Raw genomic sequence first — 26435 nt, forward strand, 5'->3', positions numbered from 1 at the left:
TTTATTGTTTTACTTTCTGAAGTCTAAGGAGATCTAGAGAGTGCTCATATTATATCCAGTAAGCTAATTACAGTAATGGGGGTTTCTTTTTGACCCCTGGGCAAGGCTATAGTACTAGATATTGCACATGCACAGTCACAGAAGGTGATGCTTTGGGATTTTTATCCATTGTTCCACAGAAACAATTTGGAAGAAGAGTTACTTTTAAATCTTGGGATTTTAAGGCAAAGTGCTATTCACACACGTTTAGGAAAAAAAAGACCTAGTCAAATGGTGGTTAATACACTAACGGAAGTTGTTTACCCAAAAGACGATAAACAATGGCAATTGATAAACACCCCACATCTGTTGTGTTGGGAAGTCTTTGGTCCCATTTGGCTGTGAACAGTGGATCATAAAAAAAAGATAGATATAGGCAGTCAAGTCCAGCAATAACTACAGACTCATTCAGATTTTTTTTAAAAAGCTGCAAGGGCAATCAATTCCAGCAAAGGCTTCAAAACATTAGGAATGCAGAGTTGTTAAGAGATATTCTATTTAAGTCAAGCAAGATGACCCACCAATTTGAAGTGAAGCATATGTATTATTATGCAAAGTCAAGTTGTACTGATTGAACTAAGTGCGTCTGCTCACAACTGCTGCTCTGTATGTTCACTTGCTGTGAAATAAAGCAGCTTAATGATTCGTATCTAGCCTCTTCTTACCAGTATGCCTTCTCAGTATGCATTTGAAGAGATTGAAGTAGTACACATGCAATATGCAAGAGAAGCAGGTTTTCAATACACCATAGTAAAAGCACTCAAATGGAGGCTCTCCCTAATCAAATATCCAGGGATAACAAGGGAATACTATTGTTACACCCCTGCATTAAGCTGTTGTACAGTTTAATATTGGGCAGTAGGGAAACACCCCTAAATGGAAGGCGTTCAGACCAATTAAGGGAATGACTAGCACCACAGTGTCCAAGAGAATACCCAAGGCAAGATCATAACCTTGTGAGGGATCAAGGGCTTCCTTATGGCTCTTAGCACAAGAGAAATCAGAGTAAAACCCAAAAATGTATTATCCATAGGTATCCACAGAATGTGCATCAGGCAAAGCAAAAGGTGGTATAAGAGGTTAATGGAGTAGCAAGACCCAGCACAAATAAATGAATGTAAAAAGTTTTTGAACTTAAGAAAAAGTTCAAGTACTGTGAAGGGTTCATTACCCACCATATACGTGGACATTCAAGAAAGTAAAATTTCTCAGCTATTTAGTCACAAACATGTGGATTAATAGCAAACGTAATCATAACAACCATGTTGCCAGTACATCAGCAATATGTACATTACTTACATGATACAGTATAACTAGGGTTCAACTTCTTAACTGAACACATACCAATATGTAAGAGAAGCTGGTTTTCAATACACCACTGCAAAAACGCACAAATGGAGGCTCTCCCTAATCAAAATTCCTAAGCCATCATGGACATCATTGGTATTGAATCCATTGAGGGATTCGTGAAAGGGTAGTATATCTAGAGATCCCCTAAGAGTTGCTTGTTCGTGTCATTATAACATGTGGTATCTTTGGCTGCTTCATTCATCATTACTGGAACAAATATACAGTTTCAGTACCTCTGGTACATAGCATGTAATTAGTGGATGCATGAAGAGGTGCAACAATGAAAACACTTAAAAAGGGATAGCTTCTGCTTTCATAGAAAGATCAGGACTCACTCATGTTGATCTATGAGAACCAGAGGAGCAACATGTCAATCAGCATCACCACACTATCTTCTATAAATTCAATGACAAGTAGAATGTCAGGGCTGTACCTGTATAGGAATAGAGGGCACCTATTCTCTCAGGCAAGGAAGTGGCAGTGTTAGTGACAAAGGAATGTCTGCCATATGCTGAAATGAGGTTCAGCGGGTCAAAGAGTACTGTGGAATTGCTTCTGAGTTCATAAGAACATAAGAAATAGGAGGAATGGGCCATACGGCCCCTCGAGCCTGCTCTGCCATTCAGTAAGATCATGGCTAATCTTCGACCTCAACTCCACTTTCCCGCCCAATCCCTATATCGCTCAGTTCCCTTACAGTCCAAAAATCTATTGATCTCAGTCTTGAATATACTCAACGACTGAGCAGCCACAGCCTTATGGGGTAGAGAATTCCAAAGATTCACAACCCCATGAGTGAAGAAATGCCTCCTCATCTCAGTACTAAAGGGCCGACCCCTTATCCTGAGACTATGCCCCCTAGTTCTAGACTCTCCAGGCAGGGGAAACAGCCTCTCAGCATCTACCCTGTCAACCCTCTCAGAATCTTATATGTTTCAATGAGATCACCTCTCATTCTTCTAAACTCGAGAGTATAGGCTCATTCTACTCAATCTCTCCTCATAGGATCACCCTCTCATCCCAGGAATCAATCTAGTGAACCTGCATTGCACAGCCTCTAAGTCAAGTAAATCCTTCCCTAGGTAAAGAGACCAAAACTGTACACAGTACTCCAGGTGTGGTCTCACCAAAGCTCTGTTCAATTGCAGCAAGACTTCCTTACTCTTGTACTCCAACCCCCTTGCAATAAAGGTCAACATACTATTTGCCTTCCTAATTGTTTGCTGTACTTGCATGTTAACTTTCTGTGTTTCGTGTATAAGAACACCCAAATCTCTCTGGACACCAATATTTAATAGTTTCTCACCATTCAAAAAATTTTCTGTTTTTCTATTCTTCCTACCAAAATGAATAACCTCACATTTCCCCACATTATACTCCTTCTGCCACCTTCTTGCCCACTTATTTAAAATATCTATATGCAGACTCTTTAGGCAGGATTTTAACTGTGAAAAACAGGTGGCTTGGGGGCAGGGGGGCATTTAAAACTGCAACAATTTCAGACCCATTTCTGGTGTTCATTGGGGTGGGACGAGGGGCGGGCAACCAACCTGCTCTCAGGAGGCAGGTTGGTCACTAAAACCGTTCAAGGAGGCTGCAGGCCTCCATTTTGAAAGGTTCTGCAATTTCAACCCCTGGGGACCGGGAGACTGCACGTAAGTGCCTTTCTGGCACAGCTTGTGGGCCCGGAGAAGCAGGAGTGCTTCCCCCAGGCCCAACAAGGATACCTGCAGCAATCGCCCCCATGCCAAATGATCGCGGACACCGCACCCCCCCAGCCAACAATTGTGGACCACCCCCCCAGCCAACAATCGCGGGCCACGCCTCCCCCAATGATCTCAGAACACCTCCCCCCCCACCGATGATCGCGGACCCCCGATCCCACCACCCCCTCCCAACCTGGTGACTGACACCTGATCACCCCCATGACCCCCGATCTCCTGCCCCCATGACTGACCTATCCACCCCACCCGATGCACCCCCCCACCCCGTGACCCTCATGCCCACCCCTGCACCACCGCCCGCCCCCCCATTCATACGTCCTCTTCCTTGCGCTGTTCACGTCCGACTGAGACCTGACCGTCAATCAGGCCGGCTTGTCAGATGGGAAATGGACAAAAAAAAGACATCAGTACGTCAAAATCGTAAGGACGTCCGGGAAACCTGTACTTCCGTTTTCCCGTCCGCGATTCGACCCCCCCCTCACCCCCCACTTTCCCAGCTCTGGACCTTTGTGTCCTCCTCACAGCTTACTTTCCCACCTAGCTTTGTATCGTCAGCAAACCTGGATACGTTACAATTGGTCCCTTCATCTAAGTCATTAATATAGATTGAAAATAGCTGAGGCCCAAGCACTGATCCTTGTGGCACCCCACTAGTTACAGCCTGCCAACCTGAAAATGACCCGTTTATTCCTACTCTCTGTTCTGTCCAATAACCAATCCTCAATCCATGCTAATATATTACCCCCAACCACATGAGCCTTTATCTTGTGTAACAACCTTTCGTGTGGCAGCTTATCGAATGCTTTTTGAAAATCCTAATATATTACATCCACTGGTTCCCCTTTATCTACCCTGCTAGTTACATCCTCAAAAAGTTCGAATAGGATTTGTCAAACACGATTTCCCTTTCATAAAACAGTGTTGACTCTGCCTAATCATAGTTTCTATGTGTCCCGTCACCATGTCTTTAATGGATTCCAGCATTTTCCCGACTACTGATGTCAGGCTAACTGGCCTATGGTTCCCTGTTTTCTCTCTCCCTCATTTCTTGAATAGAGGAGTGACGTTTGCTAACTTCCAATCCACTGGGACTGTTCTAGAATCTAGGGAACTTTGGAAGATCACAATCAATGCATCCACTATGTCTGCAGCCACCTCTTTTAAAACCCTAGGATGTAGGCCATCACGTCCAGGGGATTTGTTGGCTTTTAGTCCCATTAATTTCTCCAGTGCTTTTTTTTTTAAACTAATATTAATTACTTTAAGTTCTTCACTCTCATTAGACCCTTGGTTCCCTATTATTTCTGGTATTTTTTTGTGTCTTCTTGGTCTACCACATTAAAAAAAATTTCGGACTTTGAAATTCAGACCGCCTTGGTCTACCACATTAAAAAGTTTCTGCAAAACCATTAACCATTGGAGATGCAGTGAAAATGGTTCAAGATACTATGGAGGAATCCACTACCCAGCTTTCTTCCACCATAATGAAGCAGATATCTCAAATGGACTCTGCCACTGAGACCTCTAGTCTCAGCTGCACTGGGCAGTGCCTAGAATCACACTGCAAGCACAGTGAGAGAAAGTCCCAGGAATCTATTCAGGTGATACTGGCATGGCATGGCACGATGGGATTTTTTAAAATTTATTCGTTCATGGGATGTGGGCGTCACTGGCGAGGCCGGCATTTATTGACCATCCCTAATTGCCCTTGAGAAGGTGGTGGTGAGCCGCCTTCTTGAACCGCTGCAGTCCGTGTGGTGACAGTTCTCCCACAGTGCTGTTAGGAAGGGAGTTCCAGGATTTTGACCCAGCGACGATGAAGGAACGGCGATATATTTCCAAGTCGGGATATTGTGTGACTTGGAGGGGAACGTGCAGGTGGTGTTGTTCCCATGTGCCTGCTGCTCTTGTCCTTCTAGGTGGTAGAGGTCGCGGGTTTGGGAGGTGCTGTCGAAAAAGCCTTGGCAAGTTGCTGCAGTGCATCCTGTGGATGGTACACACTGCAGCCACTGTGCGCCGGTGGTGAAGGGAGTGAATGTTTAGTGTGGTGGATGGGGTGCCAATCAAGCGGGCTGCTTTATCTTGGATGGTGTCGAGCTTCTTGAGTGTTGTTGGAGCTGCACTCATCCAAGCAAGTGGATTACCAATATAATAATGGCTGCCTAGAGAGAGGCATGCAAAAACATTATGCATTTAAATTATGCATTAAAAATTAAACATTAACATTGTTTTAGTGGTTGCTGGCATAAAAGGTTCGATTCCTGGAACCAATTGTGCTTAAAGGCAGAATGTGGAACCTAGGTCCGATATAAGAACATGTTTGAACAACTGTTGAATAACTGTACAATGAGGAAGATTCAGGAATAAAAGGAAAGGCATGCTGTAGGTGATAAACAGCTTTCTGAGCAGACACTAGCCATTGGGTTCATTCAGTGAAAAATTCTTGGACAGGCAAAGAAATCTTCCATGGGCTAAACTTTGATCTACAGCTGCTGTCTCTTGCACATTCAATTTTTCCCTCATCCATGTCTTCTTGCTGCTTGGTTGGAATGGTAAGCAGAATGCCTCTGTTCCTCTCAATTTTGTTAAGGATGCAACAGACCATGACAATCCTTCCAACCTATTCAGAAGCATTCTGTAAAGTCACCATCCCCTCCAAGATCAATCAAGCCAGGGGAAGCATTGCATAAGGAGACAAATGCCGGAACTTTCAACTTCAGAGGAGTGTAAAATGAATGATATCGGATAGGCTGCCCGTTAAACATCCCACACGATTTTCCTTTCCATTGAAATCAAAATCGGGCAGGGCATATAATGGGCAGCCAATCCAATGTTGCCCGTTTTACTTGGAGCATCGGAGGCGGCGGGAACAGACCTGGTCGTGAACCGGAGCATCGGAGGCAGAGGAAAACAAAAAGGTTCAGGCTCAGAGGCCTAAACCCACTTGGAGCATCAGAAGCGGAGCGCGCGGACCTGGTCGTGAACCGGAGCGCGCGGACCTGGTCGTGAACCGGAGCGCGCGGACCTGGTCGTGAACCGGAGCGCGCGGACCTGGTCGTGAACCGGAGCGCGCGGACCTGGTCGTGAACCGGAGCGCGCGGACCTGGTCGTGAACCGGAGCGCGCGGACCTGGTCGTGAACCGGAGCGCGCGGACCTGGTCGTGAACCGGAGCGCGCGGACCTGGTCGTGAACCGGAGCGCGCGGACCTGGTCGTGAACCGGAGCGCGCGGACCTGGTCGTGAACCGGAGCGCGCGGACCTGGTCGTGAACCGGAGCGCGCGGACCTGGTCGTGAACCGGAGCGCGCGGACCTGGTCGTGAACCGGAGCGCGCGGACCTGGTCGTGAACCGGAGCGCGCGGACCTGGTCGTGAACCGGAGCGCGCGGACCTGGTCGTGAACCGGAGCGCGCGGACCTGGTCGTGAACCGGAGCGCGCGGACCTGGTCGTGAACCGGAGCGCGCGGACCTGGTCGTGAACCGGAGCGCGCGGACCTGGTCGTGAACCGGAGCGCGCGGACCTGGTCGTGAACCGGAGCGCGCGGACCTGGTCGTGAACCGGAGCGCGCGGACCTGGTCGTGAACCGGAGCGCGCGGACCTGGTCGTGAACCGGAGCGCGCGGACCTGGTCGTGAACCGGAGCGCGCGGACCTGGTCGTGAACCGGAGCGCGCGGACCTGGTCGTGAACCGGAGCGCGCGGACCTGGTCGTGAACCGGAGCGCGCGGACCTGGTCGTGAACCGGAGCGCGCGGACCTGGTCGTGAACCGGAGCGCGCGGACCTGGTCGTGAACCGGAGCGCGCGGACCTGGTCGTGAACCGGAGCGCGCGGACCTGGTCGTGAACCGGAGCGCGCGGACCTGGTCGTGAACCGGAGCGCGCGGACCTGGTCGTGAACCGGAGCGCGCGGACCTGGTCGTGAACCGGAGCATCGGAGGCGGAGCACGCGGACCTGGTCATTGTCTCCGGAAGATACAGTCAGTGGGATCAAAAAAAAATCAAGGAGGACGTAGGTAGGTGATTGGCTGGTAAGTATTACAACTTTTTTTCCCTCTGATTTAGGGAAGAGGATAAAATTAAATTAAGAGCTGGGAGCATAAAACTGCTGTTTAAGTTATTAAATTTAATAACTTAAACGAGTTTATTAACCGGATTAATAAAACCATAAATAACCGATTGAATAAAAACGTTTAAAAACATCAGCACAAGGGAAGGAGCTGATCGGTGAGTAGCTGGTGAGTGTTTTTTTTTTAAGTCTTTAGTTTATTTCTGTTAAGTTTAGTTAGTAAGCTAATAAATAGAGGCATGGCCAGGCAGCTCAGACCCGTAGAGTGCACATGTTTGATGTGCCATTTGGGAACTCCAAGACACTTCTCGTGTCCTGGACAAACACATGTGCAGGAAGTGTCATCAGCTGGAGGAGCTCGAGCTCTGGATTTCGGAGCTTCAGCAGCAGCTGGCATCACTGCAGTGCATCCGCAAGGCTGAAAGTTTCGTGGATAGCACATTTCAGGAGGTGGTCACCCCAGAGCTTAAGAGAGTGCAGGCAGAGCGGAACATGGTGACCAGCAGACAGACAAGGAGGACCAGGCAGATAATGCAGGAGTCCCATGAAGGCACGGGGTTCCTCTGCCGAGTGCAGCAAGAGCCAAGGCCACAGCACCATGGGTGGCTCAGCTGTACCGGGGGGAGAAGGGGGGGCGTGGAACAAGAGGAGAACAATGTTGAATCCCCGATCACTAGTTAGCGGCCGCAGACATGATTCCAGGATGGTATGTTGCCTCCCTGGTGCCAGGGTCAAGAATGTCACTAAACGGCTGCAGAACATTGAGGTTGTGGTCCATATCGGTACCAATGACATAGGTAGAAAAAGGGATGAGGTCCTGCAGGCAGATTTTAGGGAGCTAGGGAAGAGATTAATAAGCAGGACCTCAAAGGTAGTAATCTCCGAATTACTCCCAGTGCCACGCTCTAGTGAGTATAGAAATAGAAGGATAGAGCAGATTAATGTATGGCTGGAGAGATGGTGCAGGGGGGAGAGCTTTAGATTCCTAGGGCATTGGGATCAGTTCTGGAGGAGGTGGGACCTGTACGGGCCGGACGGGTTATACCTCAACAGAGCTGGGACCAATGTCCTCGTGGGGGAGGTTCACTAGTGCTGTAGGGGAGGGTTTAAACTTATTTGGCAGGGGGATGGGCACCAGCATATGGCATTGGAAAGGAGAAACCAGGTGCATAAAGGATTGGGAGAGAGAGATAGCACTAGAGTAAGAAATAGTAGGGTATTAGGTGGGATCAGACGAAGAGAGAATACAAGAAGGTCTAAGATAGCTTTACAGTGCATGTGTGTAAATGCATGAAGCGTAGCAAAAAAGGTTGATGAGCTGCAGGCGCAATTAGCTACATGGGAATATGATGTTGTGGTGATAAGAGACCTGGCTCAAAAAAGGGCAGGATTGGGTACTAAATATTCCTGGATACAAGGTGTTCAGGAAAGAAAGCAGTGGGTAGCAGTATTCATTAAGGAGAATATTGTAGTGCTGGAGAGAGAGGATGTCCTGGAGAGGTCAAGGACAGAATCTATTTGGTTAGAGTTAAGAAGCAATAGAGGTGCCATTACACTACTGGGTGTATTCTATAGGCCACCAACTAATGGGGAGGATACAGAAGAGCAAATTTGCAGGGAAATTACAGAGAGATGTGAGAGCAATAGTGTAGTGATAATGAGAGACTTCAACTATCAGAGTATAGACTGGGATAGTAATAGTGTAAAAGGCAAAGAGCGGGAGGAATTTTTGAAGTGTGTTCAGGAGAACTTTCTTGACCAGTACTTTTCAGCCCAACGAGGAAGGAGGCATTGCTGGATCTGGTTCTGGGGAATGAGGTGGGTCAAGTGCAGCAAGTGTCAGTGGGGGAGCATTTAGGGAACAGCGATCATGATATCAAAAGGTTCAGATTAGCTACGGAAAAGAACAAGGGGCAATCTGGAGTAAAAATACTCAATTGGAGGAGGGCCAATTTCAGTGGGATGAGAACGGATCTGGCCCGGGTAAATTGGAATATAAGATTGGCAGGCAAAACTGTAACTGTTAAGGTGGCCTTTAAAGAGGAGATGGTTCAGGTACAGTCTAGGTACATTCCCACGAGGGAGGAAGGAAAGGCAACTAAAGGCAGAGCTCCCTGAATGACGAGAGATAGAGTGCGATGAAGCAGAAAAAAAGGGCATATGACAGATGTCAGGTTGATAACACAAGTGAGAACCAGGCTGAATATAGAAAGCTCAGAGGGGAAGTGAAAAAGTTAATAAGAGGGGCAAAGAGAGAGTATGAGAATAGACTGGCGGCTAACATAAAAGGGAATCCACAAGTCTTCTTTAAGCATATAAACAGTAAGAGGATGGGTGGGGCTGATCAGTGACCAAAAAGGAGATCTTCACATGGCTGAGGTACCAAATAAGTACTTTGCATGCTGCCAAAGTCACAGTAGAAGAAGAGGTAGTTGAGATACTGGATGCGCTAAAAATTGATAAAGAGGAAGCATTAGAAAGGCTAGTTGTACTTAAAGTAGATAAGTCACCCAGTCCGGATGGGATGCATTCTAGGTTGTTGAGGGAAGTAAGGGTGGAAATTGCGGAGGTACTGGCCATAATCTTCCAATCATCCTTAGATACGGGAGTGGTGCCAGAGGACTGGGGAATTGCAAATGTTACACCCTTGTTCAAAAAAGCGTGTAAAGATAAACCCAACAACTATAGGCCAGTCAGTTTAATCTCAATGGTGGGGAAACTTTTAGAAATGACAATCCAGGACAAAGTTAATAGTCACTTGGACAAGTGTGGATTAATAAGGATGGATTTGATAAAGGCAAATCATGTTTAACTAACTAGATTGAGTATTTTGATGAGGTATCATAGAGGGTCGATGAGGGCAATGCGGCTGATGCAGTGTATATGGATTTCCAAAAGGCGTTTGATAAAGTGCTGCATAATAGACTTGTCATCAAAGTTGAAGCCCATGGAATAAAAGGGGCAGTGGCTAAGTGACAGGAAACAGAGGGTAGTGGTGAACGGACTAGAGGGAGGTATACAGTGGTGTTCCCCAGGGGTCGGTACTAGGACCACTGCTTTATTTGATATATATTAACGACTTGGACTTGGATGTACAGGGCACAATTTCAAAATTTGCAGATGACACAAAACTTGGAAGTGTAGTGAACAGTGAGGAGGATAGCGATAGATAGACTTCAAGAGGGCATGGACAGGCTAGTGGAATGGGCGGACACGTGGTAGATGGAGTTTAACGCAGAGAAGTGCGAAGTGATACATTTTGGTAGGAAGAACGAGGAGAGGCAATATAAACTAAAGGGTACAATTCTAAAAGGGATGCAGGAGCAGAGAGATCTGGGGTACATGTGTACAAATCTTTGAAGGCGGCAGGACAAGTTGAGAAAGCGATTAAAAAAAGCATACGGGATCCTGGGCTTTATAAATAGAGGCATGGAGTACAAAAGTACGGGAGTTATGATAAACCTTTATAAAGCACTGGTTTGGCCACAACTGGCGTATTGTGTCCAATTCTGAGCACCGCACTTTTGGAAGGATGTGAAGGCCTTCGGGAGGGTGAAAAAGAGATTTACTAGAATGGTTCCAGGGGTCAAGGACTTCAGTTACGTGGATAGACTGGAGAAGTTGGGGTTGTTCTCCTTAGAGCAGAGAAGGTTGAGAGGAGATTTGATAGAAGTATTCAAAATCATGAAGGGCCTAGACAGAGTAGATAGAGAAACTGTTCCCATTGGCAGAAGGGTCAAGGACCAGAGGACATAGATTTAAGGTGATTGGCAAAAGAACCAAAGGCGAGATGAGGAAAAACTTTTTTACACAGCAAGTGGTTAAGATCTGGAATGCACTGCCTGAGGGGGTGGTGGAGGCAGATTCAATCGTGGCTTTCAAAACGGAATTGGATAAGTAGTTGAAGGGAAAAAAATTGCAGGGCTACAGGGAAAGGGAGGGAAATGGGACTAGCTGGATTGCTCTTGCAGAGAGAGCCGGCATGGACTCGACGGGCCGAATGGCCTCCTTCCGTGCTGTAACCATTCTATGATTACACTGTGCCAAAGTTGAAAGTTTTGCCCAATAGGGAGTAGGGAGTACTCGGATGTTGATTAAAAAGCTCATTGTTATTAGACAATCTAAGGGAATCCTCAGCTAGCCCACACAATATTAACTAAATAAACAGAGGTTGACATTGGATACTATAAGTTGTATATTCCCTTTCCCAGCACCAGCTTAAAAAGCCAACATATGCACAAAATTCAACAAGGGATAGGAAATCTTGCATTTAAAGCAAAAGTTAATTATAGGTGTCCATATGTGGTTTTATAAATATTAATTAGGACATGTTATCTGACTGTGAACAGTGACGTAACATTCCTTAAAGAGATGGAAAGTATGTAAAAGAGGAGGGTGCGTGTATTCCCAACTTCTGAGGTGTTCCATAAAATGAATGATGCATTTCATGTGCAAAAATTCACGGTAGAATCTTAATCATCCTTATTCTTACCTTTTATACAGTACAATTAAAACACACTTGCTTCAGAAGGAAATGTCTCGTGAAATATTGGAATGAACTCTATTCCAAAATTTAGCTTCTATTGCAAAATCCTCATTTTCAAAATAAACTAACTTCATAGGTGCAAGAAATGCAACAATCTTACAACCAACTGTTTTTAAAAGTTCCTTCCCCTCTGCACACACATTTCAATGGCATAATGATACACTGCAGTTGTAAAATTAATATGTAATATAGAATCAAAATACCCATGGTGAAAATTCTACTTTGGAATAATCTGAATCTATACATGTAGTATCAAAAAAGGAAAATTAATACTGAATTTCGTATTTCAGTTGACAAGGAATAACTTCCTGAATTGCATAACAATGTTACGTATCTAAACTCTACCCTATCCCACGCCAGCAAAAAAATGTTTTAAAAAAGTAGTGACAAGCTCATCAACATCTGAAATCAGCTGCTGTGCTACATCCTTTTTTCTTTATCCCTTTTCAGTTTTCTCCAAAGAAATGTAGACTGAGTGAGGAAGGCTATAAAGCAATAAACCTTCCCCTTTTCCTGCCAGATTTCCATGCAAAGGCTATAAAGATCTTCTGATGAAATTCTGCTCCGTCACACCCCTTGTTTACTGCTGAAGTTGTAAATACTCTCATTCAATTAAAAAGTCTGATGGCCCCAGGCTGGCGATTTGAAAGCTCAATAGCAAACAAAAGATAATTTACACATTTATGTGGATTGATGTTTAGGAAATCTGAAGCAATTTACGTTTACCGTTATATACAGGTATTAAGTTCTTATTTCACTCAATTCACACACATATGATGAGAATTCAAAGTAAGACTAATAAACAGAAAGATTGGCAACACCGCAAGAACCAGAATCTTTTGTATATCAATCAACAATAAAGTCCAATTGTGTCTTTACAATGTGAAACCTTCGGAGGCAGTATAAATGCTGTGTGTTGTGCAAATGCAGTTGCTAAGTGAATATGTTTCCTTTCTAATCAAAATAACTAGACTCAGCAGCTCTGCTGGCTATGGGTAAGAAGCAAATTCCACCAGCCACAAACTTAGAAACAATCTCGAATTATTTGTTGCTGACCGCTAGCTGAACTCTATCCTGATGAGTACTGTCACCATTAGGGTTTTCTGTGCACATTCAATCAACCAACAGCAATAGCAGTGTGGTTCTGTTTAAGTCACTAGCAATGGATTCAGAAGCACAATGAAGCCGAATTTCTGTATAACTTGCAAATTGGGATTGTTCTTATTTATTCTACTCATTTTAAAAAGTACCTCCCTGATTGCCATGATACTCCCAGTGTAGAGCACTGCTGGAACTCATTGCTTTGGTTTTTGGATCACAAGCTAAGTGATTTCTGTTCTAATAAAAATGTTAACTACTAGTTGCATCTTCCTCACCTCATTTGGACCTTTCTTTGCTCCTTTGATTGATGTGTCTGGAGCTTCACTGAACAAAACACTAAAGTCTGTAAAATTTGTCCGTTAAGAGACACATCCATAACATCTCTATGATTTTCTAAATCATGTAAAAAGGTTATAAAAACTATCAATTCTTTTGCAGATTATGAAAACAACAGAACTATTTCTTATTTCACGTGCATTCTTCTTATTCACCATGTCTTATACAGCCATTCTATAAAACCGCACTACTGTTTTAGTGCAAGTCAGCCTTTTTAAAAAAAAAGTCACAAATAGATCAAGATTTTCCTTCATTTTTAAAAATCTCCACCACACATTAGGATACAGGTGCAAGCTACAATTTCCTACACAGTGTGTTCCTGATCTCAGTTGAGCTGTCAGCACCCAGTTGAAAGGAGGTAAAAGATGAATAAATTAGAGAATCACCCCTTTCAAACACTGCCTTACACCTGTTTACAAAGTACCATTGGTAGAGGCTGGGAAGCAGGTTGTCTACTTGCCTGCACTCTATTGGGGAATGCTATGTGGTGATGGGGAACAGACGAAGACGGGGGAAAATATTTAAGGGTAGGTACCAAGGAGAAAAAAAAACAAGTAATGTTGCAGGCAAGTACAATCACTAATAGGTACTTACTCAGAGTCTTACCAAAAGCATTGAATTTTTTTCTCACACAATTTTGTAAATATTCTCCATTTAAAGAGCTTTTGTGTGGTCAATATGCAATTTGGGCTGACATTGTGTTATTTCTTTCAGTTTAACAGCTCTAAAGAATTTCTTTGCTATTCTTTTATAGACCAATCATTGGCAGGTATCCTAACTTTAATTTCAACTTGTGCCAAGATTACAGTGAGACACATTCCCATTCTGTCAAGAAGATGTGAAAAATTTCCTCTCCCTGACATCACCTAAATTAGTCTGTTCCATACCAATTGCCCAAAAAGAATATTCTCCACAGAGCATATTCCAAAAAAAAATCTGGCTGAGGAAACTTGCAAATGAAGATGTTAAAAACCACAAAATATTTGAAGCTTGGGAGGAACTCCATGGGCAAAAACACATTTATTTTTCCCTCTTAAAGAATTAAGGAAGTGCAAACTTTTATGTTTGACGAGGAAGAGACAAAATATCGTTGAATGTGTTAATCAGGGGCCTAACTCCCAAATTCGGCAGAAACTGAGCAGAGCACGCGCATGCTCCACTTAGTTTTTCCAGATATACTGTGGTCTAACCAGAGGTTTTTTTTAAAAAAACTTATCTTAATGCGGAGCCAGGAGGAACAGGAGTGCTCTTCCTGGCTCCACAACAGTACTGCGAGCCGCTGCCAGCCTGGGCTTGCACTCCTCCCGTTCCCCTCCTTCCCCCTGCCCCCACCCTAGGACCTACTTGTGGACTGACTTGGCTGATTATTTGAAGGCCCCAACTGGTGAGCTGTATCACGATGCCCGAATGGCATCTGCAACTCATCAGTTTTGCGAAAATGAGGCCCTAGGCCCAATCTGGAGCAAGCCTTGAGCAGACGTCTTTGGGCACGCATTCTAAGTGTGCTGCCCACTTCATGCCTGAAACCGATGTGAACACCTTTCAAAGACATCTTACCTGAAAGTACGGCCTTTGAGGCCGTACTTTCAGGTAAGATGTCTTTGAAAGGTGTTATACCTTCCAAATGTCACACATCCTTAGTCAAAAAATCTTGAATGGCTCAAGCAACCAGAGTCAACAAGCATGTGACTAGATCTGGAAAGATATTGCTGATCAAGTAAATGTCGTCTTTAAAGATCCATTAGCATACAAAGATTAGTTTTCTCTAATTCACTTCACTCAGGAATATCTTTCATTTATTTTTTGGAAAGGACTCCGATTTTGATATTTGCAATCATATTTTGTTTTCATTTGGTAAGTCTCCCACAAACTATTATTAATCTGAATAGAGAATCCCATTGGTGATGAAACTTTTCCCAAATGATTTTTACCACAAGGTCTCAAAAATAGATACATACAGTATCTTTTGTTTGTGTATATATTTATTCAGTGACACACTAATAAGATTTTTTTTTACATCATGCAGATAGCCTTGGTCTAACACTAGTAGTTGCCATAGGAACAGAAAATGATTATGCTTGTCCCTGCTCTCTTTCAAGAGAGGTCTGATTATATATGCCAAGAATTATTCTAATTATAGATTTAGGCCTGGAGGCCGATAATCAGATTAAAATTTGTAGTATACTTAGCATGCTTCATTATTGCATAAAACAGTTTATGGGCATTAAAAATCTGAGGTAATATTTTTCCATAGGAATTTTTTTTTAAAATACTATCTTGATCTATAATGACAAATATAAAATCAAAATAAACATTAATGTGTTTTTCTTAAAAAATTAAACTTTAGTCCAGTATTCTTAAAAATGATCAGGAGATTTACAGTACTATTTCAGCAATTATAAACTTGTCCCAATTCAAAAAATTGGCACTCATAGTTATTATAGGCAAAGAGAAATAAGGCTGAAATTTCATACCTCTTAATTTTCACGAGCTGTGCGGCTAGATTGACGAGCCCATTCACTTCATTTTCTTCACTGCATAGAGCACTGAAAGGTGGCTCACAACTAAACATCTGGGACATGGAGCAGCACACAGCACAGCAGGAAAACCAAAACTTCTGGGGACTAAGGAGCAAAGAGACACACCCAAGAAACTTTTTTCTCCTCCTTCTTTGTATTGCACAAGAGAACTTATTGTTCCACACAAAAATCCATGCTCTCTGTCCTGTCCCTAAATGATTTCAGTTCAGCAGAGAAGTGTTGTCCTCTCACAGATAGCAGATGTTTCTGTTTGACTTCTAGGATGGTTTGAAGGCACTCATAAATCAGCTGACATAGGATACTCAAGAGATGGCAGCAAATAACCATGTGCTGATCCTGTAGAATCAAGCCCTAGGTTTATAGGACTAGCAGCCAGTTATCAGTGAACTCGAAATAAGCAACCTCACACATATTCGCAGAAATTCAGCAAAATGTACAGCTTCCTTTACCCCAAACTTCTCAAACACATTTAATCTCTTTCAGTAGGTGCACACAGATTCTCACTGCCATAATTCACAGCTAAAACCTATGCTATCCCCATTCTCCAAACTAAGGGGGGGGGGGGGGTAGTGGCACTTCTACTGGAATGGATTTCAGCAATAAATGATGAATATCTGTGGAAAAATACATTCTTAAAAGTTTCCTATATTGCACTTAAATGTTGAGCTTGATTTTACAGATATTTTTTAAAAACTTGTGACAGACAGAAGACATATGCAGGATTACTGTTTCCTACAAAAGGTAGCCTAAAACAGCAAGCTAAGGACAAACATCTTTTTTAAAAATCTGCCCCACCTGAGTGGAACAGATCTCCCACTGAAACCATTTGTAAGGCTGAGTAGATAGTCAAGCCAATTTTATCAAGGCCTTTTTTTTAAACCAGCACAAACATTTTTCAGGTGTGTGTGGGGGGAAGGAGCCGGCGGGTTCACAATGTGCCACTCCAACATACATTATCCATTTAGAACAAGGAAATATAATTAATTCATTGTCTTTAAATAATCTTGCCTTGTGTTGGATTCAGATTGTTCAGCTGCAGTGGAGGTTGGGAAGCAAACAGAATTTCAACGTTAAATAAAAAAATACACCAGGCAATGAAATTGCATCATTGCGTATTAACAGGGGGATGAAGTTTCTTTAATTTGTTTCTTTCTTAAACCAATCTGAAAATGACACGTTCAGGCTTCAAAATATGGATACATAATATCCAGTCAGTAAAATATAAACAGCCACAACAATGTTTACATAGCGATTCTCATTTAAAAGAAATGTTCTAAGTGCTTAGCAAGGGAGAGCTGAACACCTGGAAGGAAGTGAAGGAATTTAGGTAAGTAAATGGAAGGCAGGTCAAAAAGAGTTTCTTTTGAAGAAAAGGAGAGAGATACAAAGTAGAGAACTTTCAGAAGACAATTCCTAAGGGCAGGGTCACAATGGCCAAAATGGAGAATTGGAGGTGTGGCGGGGGGGTGCCGAGGGGTGGAAAGGGAGGGGGTGGGTGGGGGAGAAAGGGAAGCGGGGGCTGAAGAAAAAAGGGAAGCGGGGGCCGAGAGGGGAAGGGGGCGAAAAAGAGAGGGCAGTGAAGGGGAGGGCACACAGAATGTCTTTCCTCATTCTAAATTGATATATTTTTAATTTAACAAAGCTGAAATTTAGAAGCAAACAAAGCCTCCAAGTGAAACAAATTGGAAGGTAATGTAAAGGGAGTGGTGAGGATTGAAACAGGGTGCTTATGTCCTCCTACAACCTGCCCTTCAGGGGAGTGAATGGGAGTGCGGATGATGGTTAGAAGTGAGGCAAGTTATAGTGCAGCAGCAAGTAGTTCAAAGGGGAAGAGATAGGGATAAATGATAGGAATGAGGGGCTGGGAGAGAAGCACGTGTGATTGGGGGAGGAGATAGGAAAGGAGCTACTGAGAGCCAAGTTTTCCCCACCACCCCCATCGAAATGCAGCCGTGAGCCAAATGGTGACTCCATTCCACATCACACCATGCCATCCGCCACCCCTCACTTGAAATGTAAGAAGAAAACAAAGACAGAGAGGGGGAAAGAGAGAGTTAGGGAGAGAGAAGCAGCAACACAGAGACAATACAGTTAGGTAACAGAGACACAATACCAGGAGAGATACTTTAAAAATATCAAGCAACTTAATCTATTAAACAAGCAATGTTTTTATTTTATATAGGGTTGGGACAAGCCCTTTTACTGTAATTAAAATTGAAATCTTTTTTATTGATGATTTATAACAGGAGTGGTTCCAATTTTCCTGTATGACTTTCGGCAGTTAGCCATGAAATGAAGGTACATTCAATTAAGAGGATAAAAATTAATTTAATTATATTTGCTGTACTTGGAAATCAATTTATTTAGTTTCATGTATTCTTGCCGACTCCTTAAATATCACCAATTTCCTAGCAAATGTTTTGAGTAGAATTCTTTTGCTTATTAGTTAGAAAATTCAATCAAATCTGAGTTGGATTTTTAGCTACAATATATAAAACATAGTATGTCTCATTTCTACTGTTTAGTTATTTTCAGTCACTCACCACAGATCCATTTATCATTCTGTAACCTAACAGTAATACTACATTTTCAGCTCTTGAACAGTAGGAGTATCTCAGTACAAAGGTCAGGGCAAATCAAGCAGAGTCATTAACCGATAACCTTCCCCTCCAAAGCTACATTTTTTTTAAACCACAGCCACCACAATGTAGTGATTTTTTTTCTTTTGTCTAGACAATCAGACATTCTTTCTGTCTTCTTGATTCTATTTTTCAATCAGGTACAAGAAAAGTGCTATTGAAAACAATCTAGTTGCAAACAAGCAATAGGTATACTAAAATTCAATGCATCTTTACACAGGGTTTTATAATCTAAAAATTTGGGGATGCCATTTATGAGCTTGTATAAGTAATTTTGGCACAAAAGTCTCAAATATAACTTTTACAACACTGTTAACTGCACAATAGTTTTTGTACAGGCAAATTCTATACACCACAAATGTAAACGTTGTAATTTTTATGAAAGGCACTAACCGAACATTCCACTAACGTGCAAATCGCATTTCAGGTGCACAGATCAAAAAATGCTGCAATGTTTAAGTTACATACTAGATTTTACAGAAAATGATGGATAGGTACAAGTAACCTCAAGGCAGTAATTTGTACAAAGGGTTCAGATAATACCAACTATGAAAGAAAGGCTCAAGCAGTTAAACAGTACTCGGTACCCTGAGCAATTATGCCAGATATCAATTTCTTAAATACTATTCACTTCGTGGATAGTTTTATTTAATTTTGGATCTTTTCAGCTGGTAGCAGTTGTCACTATGTCTATCATTGATATGTTGCAATTGCTAATCCTTCAGCACTTTACAGGTCACTACTGAAGCTTTATCAATAAATAATCTTGAGCTCCTTACTGAGAAATTCTGTGCCAGTATAAAATATATGCACAATGGACACAGAATTTATGCAATCAACTGCATATTATTTAAATAAATTTGTAGCAGTATCAGGATTGTCAACATCTTGCATGAATTTATTAGCAGAGCACAGCAATGGTTCCATGCCATCAACAAAGATGATCCAAACTGAATAAAATTCATGCAAATGTAAAGTAATTCCAGGGTACAATTTCAAGATTTATGTAAGATAATGGTTATAACCTACTCGAGCTTTCCACTGCAATTTAGGACATAATCTGAACTCCAATTAGATTACATCCTTGTAATCATTTCCAGATATCTATTATTTTCTATTTAATGATATTACAGAAATATCAAACCACAATATGCCAGAGCATTGATCATTCCCATTACAATATAATTTATCACATTAATTATATGCACTGCCAATAATGATGTCCATATACTAATTCTGCTCATCATTCTAAAAACAAGGGAAGTTTGCAATGCTCCACTCATCAAATGCGATCTGATTTAATTGCAAGAAAATACTTAATAAATGCTACAAAATATCCACATGATACTGAAGTAATTTGATTTCAAAAAAATTTCAGGTTCTCACGGGAGAGAAGAAATACAACATGGTGTGGTATCAAAATATATTGATAACCAATGAACCTCATGTGAGTAATGTGCTCATTACCTTGTTCTGTGCAAATCTCATACTGATTCATTAATCACCCCACAATTACTCTTATGAAGTGCAAGATCTGAAGATTTGTTTTCAAGAAAACCTATCCATAAGTATCAGTAGTGTATACTTGTTGAATAGATATAATTAGCTGTGAAGTGAATAAAGTTAAAATGAAAACATCCTACTCGAATCAGATTCATAAACCCAAACTATTACTGTACTGTCAAGCCTAATAGAAGAACTGTCTCAAGAGGTGAAAAGATGAAAAAATGACAAAAATGCAGACATCGATATGTTAAAAACAATTCAATTCCAATTTGTCTCTGTTCTTTGGTATAATAGAAGAGCACACCTTTTTTGCATCTGGTATTAGCTACTAGATATGGCTATAGAATCTCCATCAGTTTTCCTGACAAAGCTGTGGCAATTCCAAGCAGTAATTGAAATTCCATTAATCTGATGTACCCAGATCTGATACAGAAAAATCAAAACCTCATCCAGTGCTTTATCCGCTCACAATAACCTACCAGTGAACTCTCCCTGTTAGCATGGAGCAAGTTATGATTTCACAATCAATCAGGCTTGCAGCCAGCCAAAAGGCAGATTGGTAATGGTGGGCCTGGCATTTATTTTTTAGGCTTTGTCAGTTTCTGTAGGGGAGCGTAGGCCTGGGGAGTCCATGCATTACCCTTCTTTGCTGTGATTTAATTGCTGCCAGCAATCAAGAAGAAGCACCACTGAAGTGTGTGTGAATTACATTAGAAGATATAACGGATGTTTCTTTCCTACAGTACCTAATAAACCATAAAGAAACCCAAACACATATGGCTTGAGGGAATAACTGGAAAATTAGGTGGTCATTTGGGAATTGAGTGAACTTTTGAACTAGAAGGACTCAGACAGAGATTGAAAGAGAAATGCAGACACAGAAATAAAAAGGACTAAATGGGTGTAAGTTTTTTGACCTTCACAGTACCTCGAAAATTATATCAGCATTATGAAAAATCAACCATTGTACTTGAAGTTTATAATTTATCAAACCATTATATTTTGTCTGAATGCTAGCTAATATTAAAGGGCAAATGGACAGACATTATAATTTGATTTGTATAAAGCTCTTCATGCGACCTAAACCTAATTGAGCTATTAATGAATGCTTCCAAATACCTGGGGGGAGGGACTAGGTGGCGCCCTTTACAAAGAGAGTAATTCTAGAAGTACAAATGTCATTCATATCTAGTCCACGGAGAGATGGAAAAGATCACTATGCTCTCAAGAGGTGCAAGTAGGTGAGTGAGTATCTTATAAAGAGGAGGTAATATTTTTCGGGTACCCACACTCTACGAATTTTTACTCATCTCAGATGGTAAAGCAATGGAGTGTAGAGTTATGCTTCAAGGTTTTGATCAGGACGATGGTTAAGCTGTTACATTCCAAATAAGAAATTATATATTGAGAATTCAGGTGGTGGATAGGGACCATAATACAAAAAATATCCACATTGGGCAATCATGATTTAGTATTTAAACTGCATCATACTGAAAAGGCTAGATGATGTAGAAGTGTAGCATGTGTCTAGGATGAAGGCTCTACATAGTCAGGAGATGGAAATGTAACAGCAATGCCACAGACTTACCCCATAATTGACATAGGCATGTTTAACCTCAGTCACAAATGTATTATTGCAAAAATTTGATTCTTTAGAGACAGCTATGGGTCTTCAATACAGCACAAATACAATTATTATTTTCCTTTAGTGAGGATTGATTAAAATAACCATTAAATATTATCCAGGTTCCAAAGGAGGTTTAGAGAACAGGGTGCATTTTCAATTTATTGATAAATTGACCAGAAGAGATCCTAACGATAACTGCAGATAATAAATTATATTGTGCATTTAAACATTTCTCATACGAGTAGTGGAAGCAATGCTTCTCGACATAAATATATAAAATAAACATGCACTGCAGTTAAGTTGGTTAGACATGATTAAAGTCAAAGGCATAGAAATACTACAGAAACTATAATTATGAAATCTAATTGAAAGTATGAATTTGAAAACCAATATCTAGCCAATTCTGCTTTCACTCTGAATGACATTACACTAGTTATCATTAATGTCTGTTAAAATATGTAACACTTTTAAAAAGCATGTTTTTAAATTCAATAATTAAAATACCATTTGTGTTTTTGAATAAGCTACTAGATACCTCTCTGCCGTACAAATCAAAGAGAAAAAAAAAGTTAGAACACAAATGCAACAAAATATACATCAAGCTGTACACCTCAATTATGTCTGAACATTTTTTAATTCACTCTGATATAGTCTACATTCTGGTAAATACATATTTCCCTTTTTAAAATAAGTCAGTAAAAAAGATCATGCACCAGAGGGTGTACAATTTACAATTTCATACAGCAAATTGTAATTATTCAAAGTTTATATTTTATAATTCATTACAATCTGCAATAACAGTGCTAAAGGACACTATTGTTCCACTTGTCTTTCTCCATTGCTTTATAATATAGTTATACTACAAGTACCATTTGCACACAGGTACCACTTCTGAAAACAAAGGAAAAATGCTACACTTGAATTAGGCAAAATGGAGTTCTACTCAAGCGTACTTATGCACACTGCTCTGCTCTACCTCAGTGATAAATTAGACAGTGCTCATTATCCAGAACCGTTTTTGTTTTAAAAAGTAAATTTCCAGCTGCAAACAGTACACTTTTTTAAAAAAAATGGTTTCCTTTGCATTCTGTGACTGTGATAAACTATCCATCCTCATCCTTCTCCACCTGTCTGCAACCTATGACATGGTTGACCATACCATCCTCCTCCAACGCCTCTCCTCTGTTGTCCAGCTGATTGGGTTTGCACTTGCCTGGTTCCATTCTTATCTATCCAATCGTAGCCAGAGAATCATCTGGAATGGCTTCTCTTCCTGCACCCGCACTGTTACCTCTGGAGTCCCGCAAGCATCTATATCCTTGGCCCCCTTCCTATTTCTCATCTACGTGCTGTCGCTCCGTGACATCATCCGAAAGCACGACGTCAGGTTCCACATGTACGTTGACGACACCCAACTCTACCTCACCACCACCTCTCTCGACCCCTCCACTGTCTCTGATTTGTCACGTTGCTTGTCCAGTGAGCAGAAATGTCCTCCAACTAAATATTGGGAAGACCGAAGCAATTATTTTCGGTCCTCGCCACAAACTCTATTCCCTAGCCACTGACTCCAAGCCTCTCCCTGGCCACTGTCTGAGGCTGAACCAGACCAGTCGCAATCTTGGCATCCTATTTGACCCTGAGATGAGCTTCCGACCCCATATCACCTCCATCACCAAGATCGCTTACTTCTACCGCTGTAACATAGCCTGTCTCTGCCGCTGCCCTGCTCTTCTGCTGCTGAAACCCTCATCCCTTTGTTACCTCGAGACTGGACTATTCCAATGCTCTCCTGGCTGGCCTCCCATCTTCCATCCTCTATAAACTTGAGCTCATCCAAAACTCTGCCGCCCGTATCCTAACTCGCAGCAAGTCCCGTTCACCCATCACCCCTGTGCTCGTTGACCTTCATTGGCTCCCGGTCCAGCAATGCCTCAATTTTAAAATTCTCATCCTCGTTTTCAAATCTCTCCATTGCCTCGCCCTTCCTTATCGCTGTAACCTCCTCCAGCCCTACAACCCTCCGAGATCTCTGCTCTTCTCCAATTCTGGCTTCTTATGCATCCCCGATTTTAATCACTCCACCATTGGAGGCCGTGCCTTCAGCTGTCTAGGCCCTAAGCTCTGGAATTCCCTTCCTAAACCTCTCCGCCTCTCTCCTCCTTTAAGATGCACCTCTTTGACCAAGCTTTTGGTCACCTGTCCTAATATCTCCTTTTGTGGCTTGGTTATTTTGTTTGATACTACGTTAAAGGCACTATATAAATGCAAGTTGTTGTTGTTCATGGAAGTGGGTGATTTTCATATCAATGGATGTGTATTACAGATGTTGAACTGCTACAAATTATAGCCTTTCCCTCTGCAAATGTCAACTAGCATCATATTTGAAAAGAATAAACATGAGCCCAACGATTCACTAATAGATGTTTGTACACATTTGCAGAGCTCAGTGCAAAAGCTAGGCTTTTTAAAAAAAAAAATCAGTGTTTGAAATAGACCCAGCTTCTTTTCAGTTGTTACATCCTAAACCACAGCAAAATAAATGTAACTTCTGCACTGGAATCAATTTTATGCATTCAACAGCAAACAGAGATAATATATAATGTATATTGGCGCTAATGGCATTTCAATGAAAAAAAAACTATATAAACTTTAAATGTACAGGTTTACATATATACCTACTATAAGTACTAAAATAATCCTTCCCTTCCCCCTCAGCAGCACTTTCATTTTATTGAATTCAAGGTCAAATGGCTGAAATTCGCTGCATAATTACTGAGACATAAGCCCCCAATATTAACCTAACACACCCAGTGAGAATGGAGATGTCCGACTTACACCACACTCGATTTTCAAATCCATTGATTTGTGAAGTCAATGGGGTGTAAAATCGGGCGGGGTGTAAAAATCGGGCAGGGTGTAAATTTTCGCTGGGCATGTTAGCTTAAAATTGTGCCTTTAGTTTTTGTAGTATAGCACTTAAAAATAAATCAAGTCATTGTCTCTATACTTAAGTTCCTCATATGGTTATAAGTAATAAATATCCTGTGGCTTTACTTTGCATGCAATATAATGGCTACACCATAACACAGAATACATAACAATGTAGTATGTGTAAACAGAGATGAAAACTAGACATTTATCAATTAGTGTGCAATTATGCTGCAGACTTACGTTGATTGAGTACAACTATTTGGGCAGGTTTTGCTGATGCACACTTCTGGCGGGAAGCCTTACTCATCGGAAGCACACATTGGGAAATCGTGGGCACAGATGATTTTGCAATACACATTCCCAGCAGGTGAAGCTCCAAGCACAGTATGTGCTTTTGTAAAACCAGCACTGTAAGTGTTTATTACAAAAACTTAACATGGCATTTTGGAAGGAAGGGCCTACAATTAGTGAACAGATCATGGAAGTCATGTACTAGGGTACATTTTTTTAATAATGTTACATAAGTTGGTGTGTAAAATTATCAGTTCGGAAAGAAACAGGATTGCAAAGTCCTAGCATTATGCCTTGCACAGTTGAGTATCACGTTTTAAGCATTATGAGCTTGTAGAAACCTTGCTTCAAAGGATGCTTCTTCATTCCAATTAGAAACCTATATTTCAACATTTAGTAATTATGCTACTTGGATACATCAAAAGTACCATTGTATTAATATTAATAACATTTCTGATGCCATTTCTTACTCTACATGCAATCCTGCTAAATGGATAAAGTCAGCAAGTACTCTAGACTTTATACCAGGAATATCACACCCAATTGTGCTTAACTATGAGTTGTTAAAGTTTTTATTTTTGATTTAAGTTTAATGTTTGCTGCAGATCCTGGAAATTCTCCTAAGTTAAACCATTCAGTATAAAATGATTAGCAACTTTCAAACTATGTATATAACTTCTAGGCAGCAACTTCAGTTTCATTTTTAAAAATTCTTGTCAATATTTCAATGCTGACAAGAGGAAATTTTGAAATTAATGGAATTGCAACATATTTCTCAAAGGTGATGTTAGGGGAAGGGAATGAATGAAACTAACTTGTGCTTAACTCTTAGTCACAAACAAGAATCTCATTGATTCGCAACCCTAAACTAAACTACATTTCATGAGTGAATGTACTCAGCTAGCCTCAACTATGGATATCCTCAGCAAACAGGTCAGACAACTAGAACAAAGGCATGCTTAGATTTTATTAATGGTTGCTTTCTGGGAGCCATGGTTTATTTCCTAAACCCATCTCAAAAAGAAAACACATAATTGAAGAATACAGTACTGCTTCCTTCGAATGTCTTTTCCAGGCAGCTTTTCCCTTAGTTCATATATTCTTTGAATAAACAATTTTTTCTGGATAAAATTCTATGAATTTAATTTTCATTTAAAAAATACCAGTCGGGGTCAGCAATTTATGCAAGATAAACTGTAGGATAGGGACAGCTGCGCAATCCATGAGCCCTGTAATGCAAATGAATTATAGTAGCTGCAACACCAATGCCTTATTTTCTGTTAACTACGAGTCCTTAGCTTGCGTTCCAGTTATACAAAATGCACAATACCATATGTGCATAGGACATATCTAATATTTTGAAAATGTGTTATTTCATTATGCTATCTTCAGGTGAACTTCCTGTTCTGGTTGCAAGATTTGCACATGCTACTTCAGTTACATTTAGCAGTATCACATGTGGAATATGATGGTTTAAATAATATTTAGGAAAAATGTTCCTGGTGTAATTCAGTGGAACCATATTGCATCTTTATAAAATAAATATATGGTCTACAATATAAAAATCAATTCTGCATTTTAAGTTTGTTGCCTTGATAAATCTCTTTTTATGTACACGTATCTGCTATTTTAGCTACAAGACATTTTATTAATCCCCACCCTATAGAATAGCTGGTTATTTAAGTGGCTGACGCTTTAAAGGTAAATATAAATCAATGATTTAATATAAATTGTAATGT

The 26435-nt window shown here is 41.3% G+C and overlaps 1 protein-coding gene across 2 annotated transcripts in view; it reads right to left on the bottom strand.

The window, feature by feature from the left end:
• Positions 1 to 26435, bottom strand: part of skap2 (src kinase associated phosphoprotein 2) — a 283699-nt gene that overhangs the window by 213156 nt on the left and 44108 nt on the right. The window lies entirely within an intron of this gene.

The sequence above is a fragment of the Heptranchias perlo genome, chromosome 2 (genome assembly GCF_035084215.1).
Source record: "Heptranchias perlo isolate sHepPer1 chromosome 2, sHepPer1.hap1, whole genome shotgun sequence".
NCBI lineage: Eukaryota > Metazoa > Chordata > Chondrichthyes > Hexanchiformes > Hexanchidae > Heptranchias > Heptranchias perlo.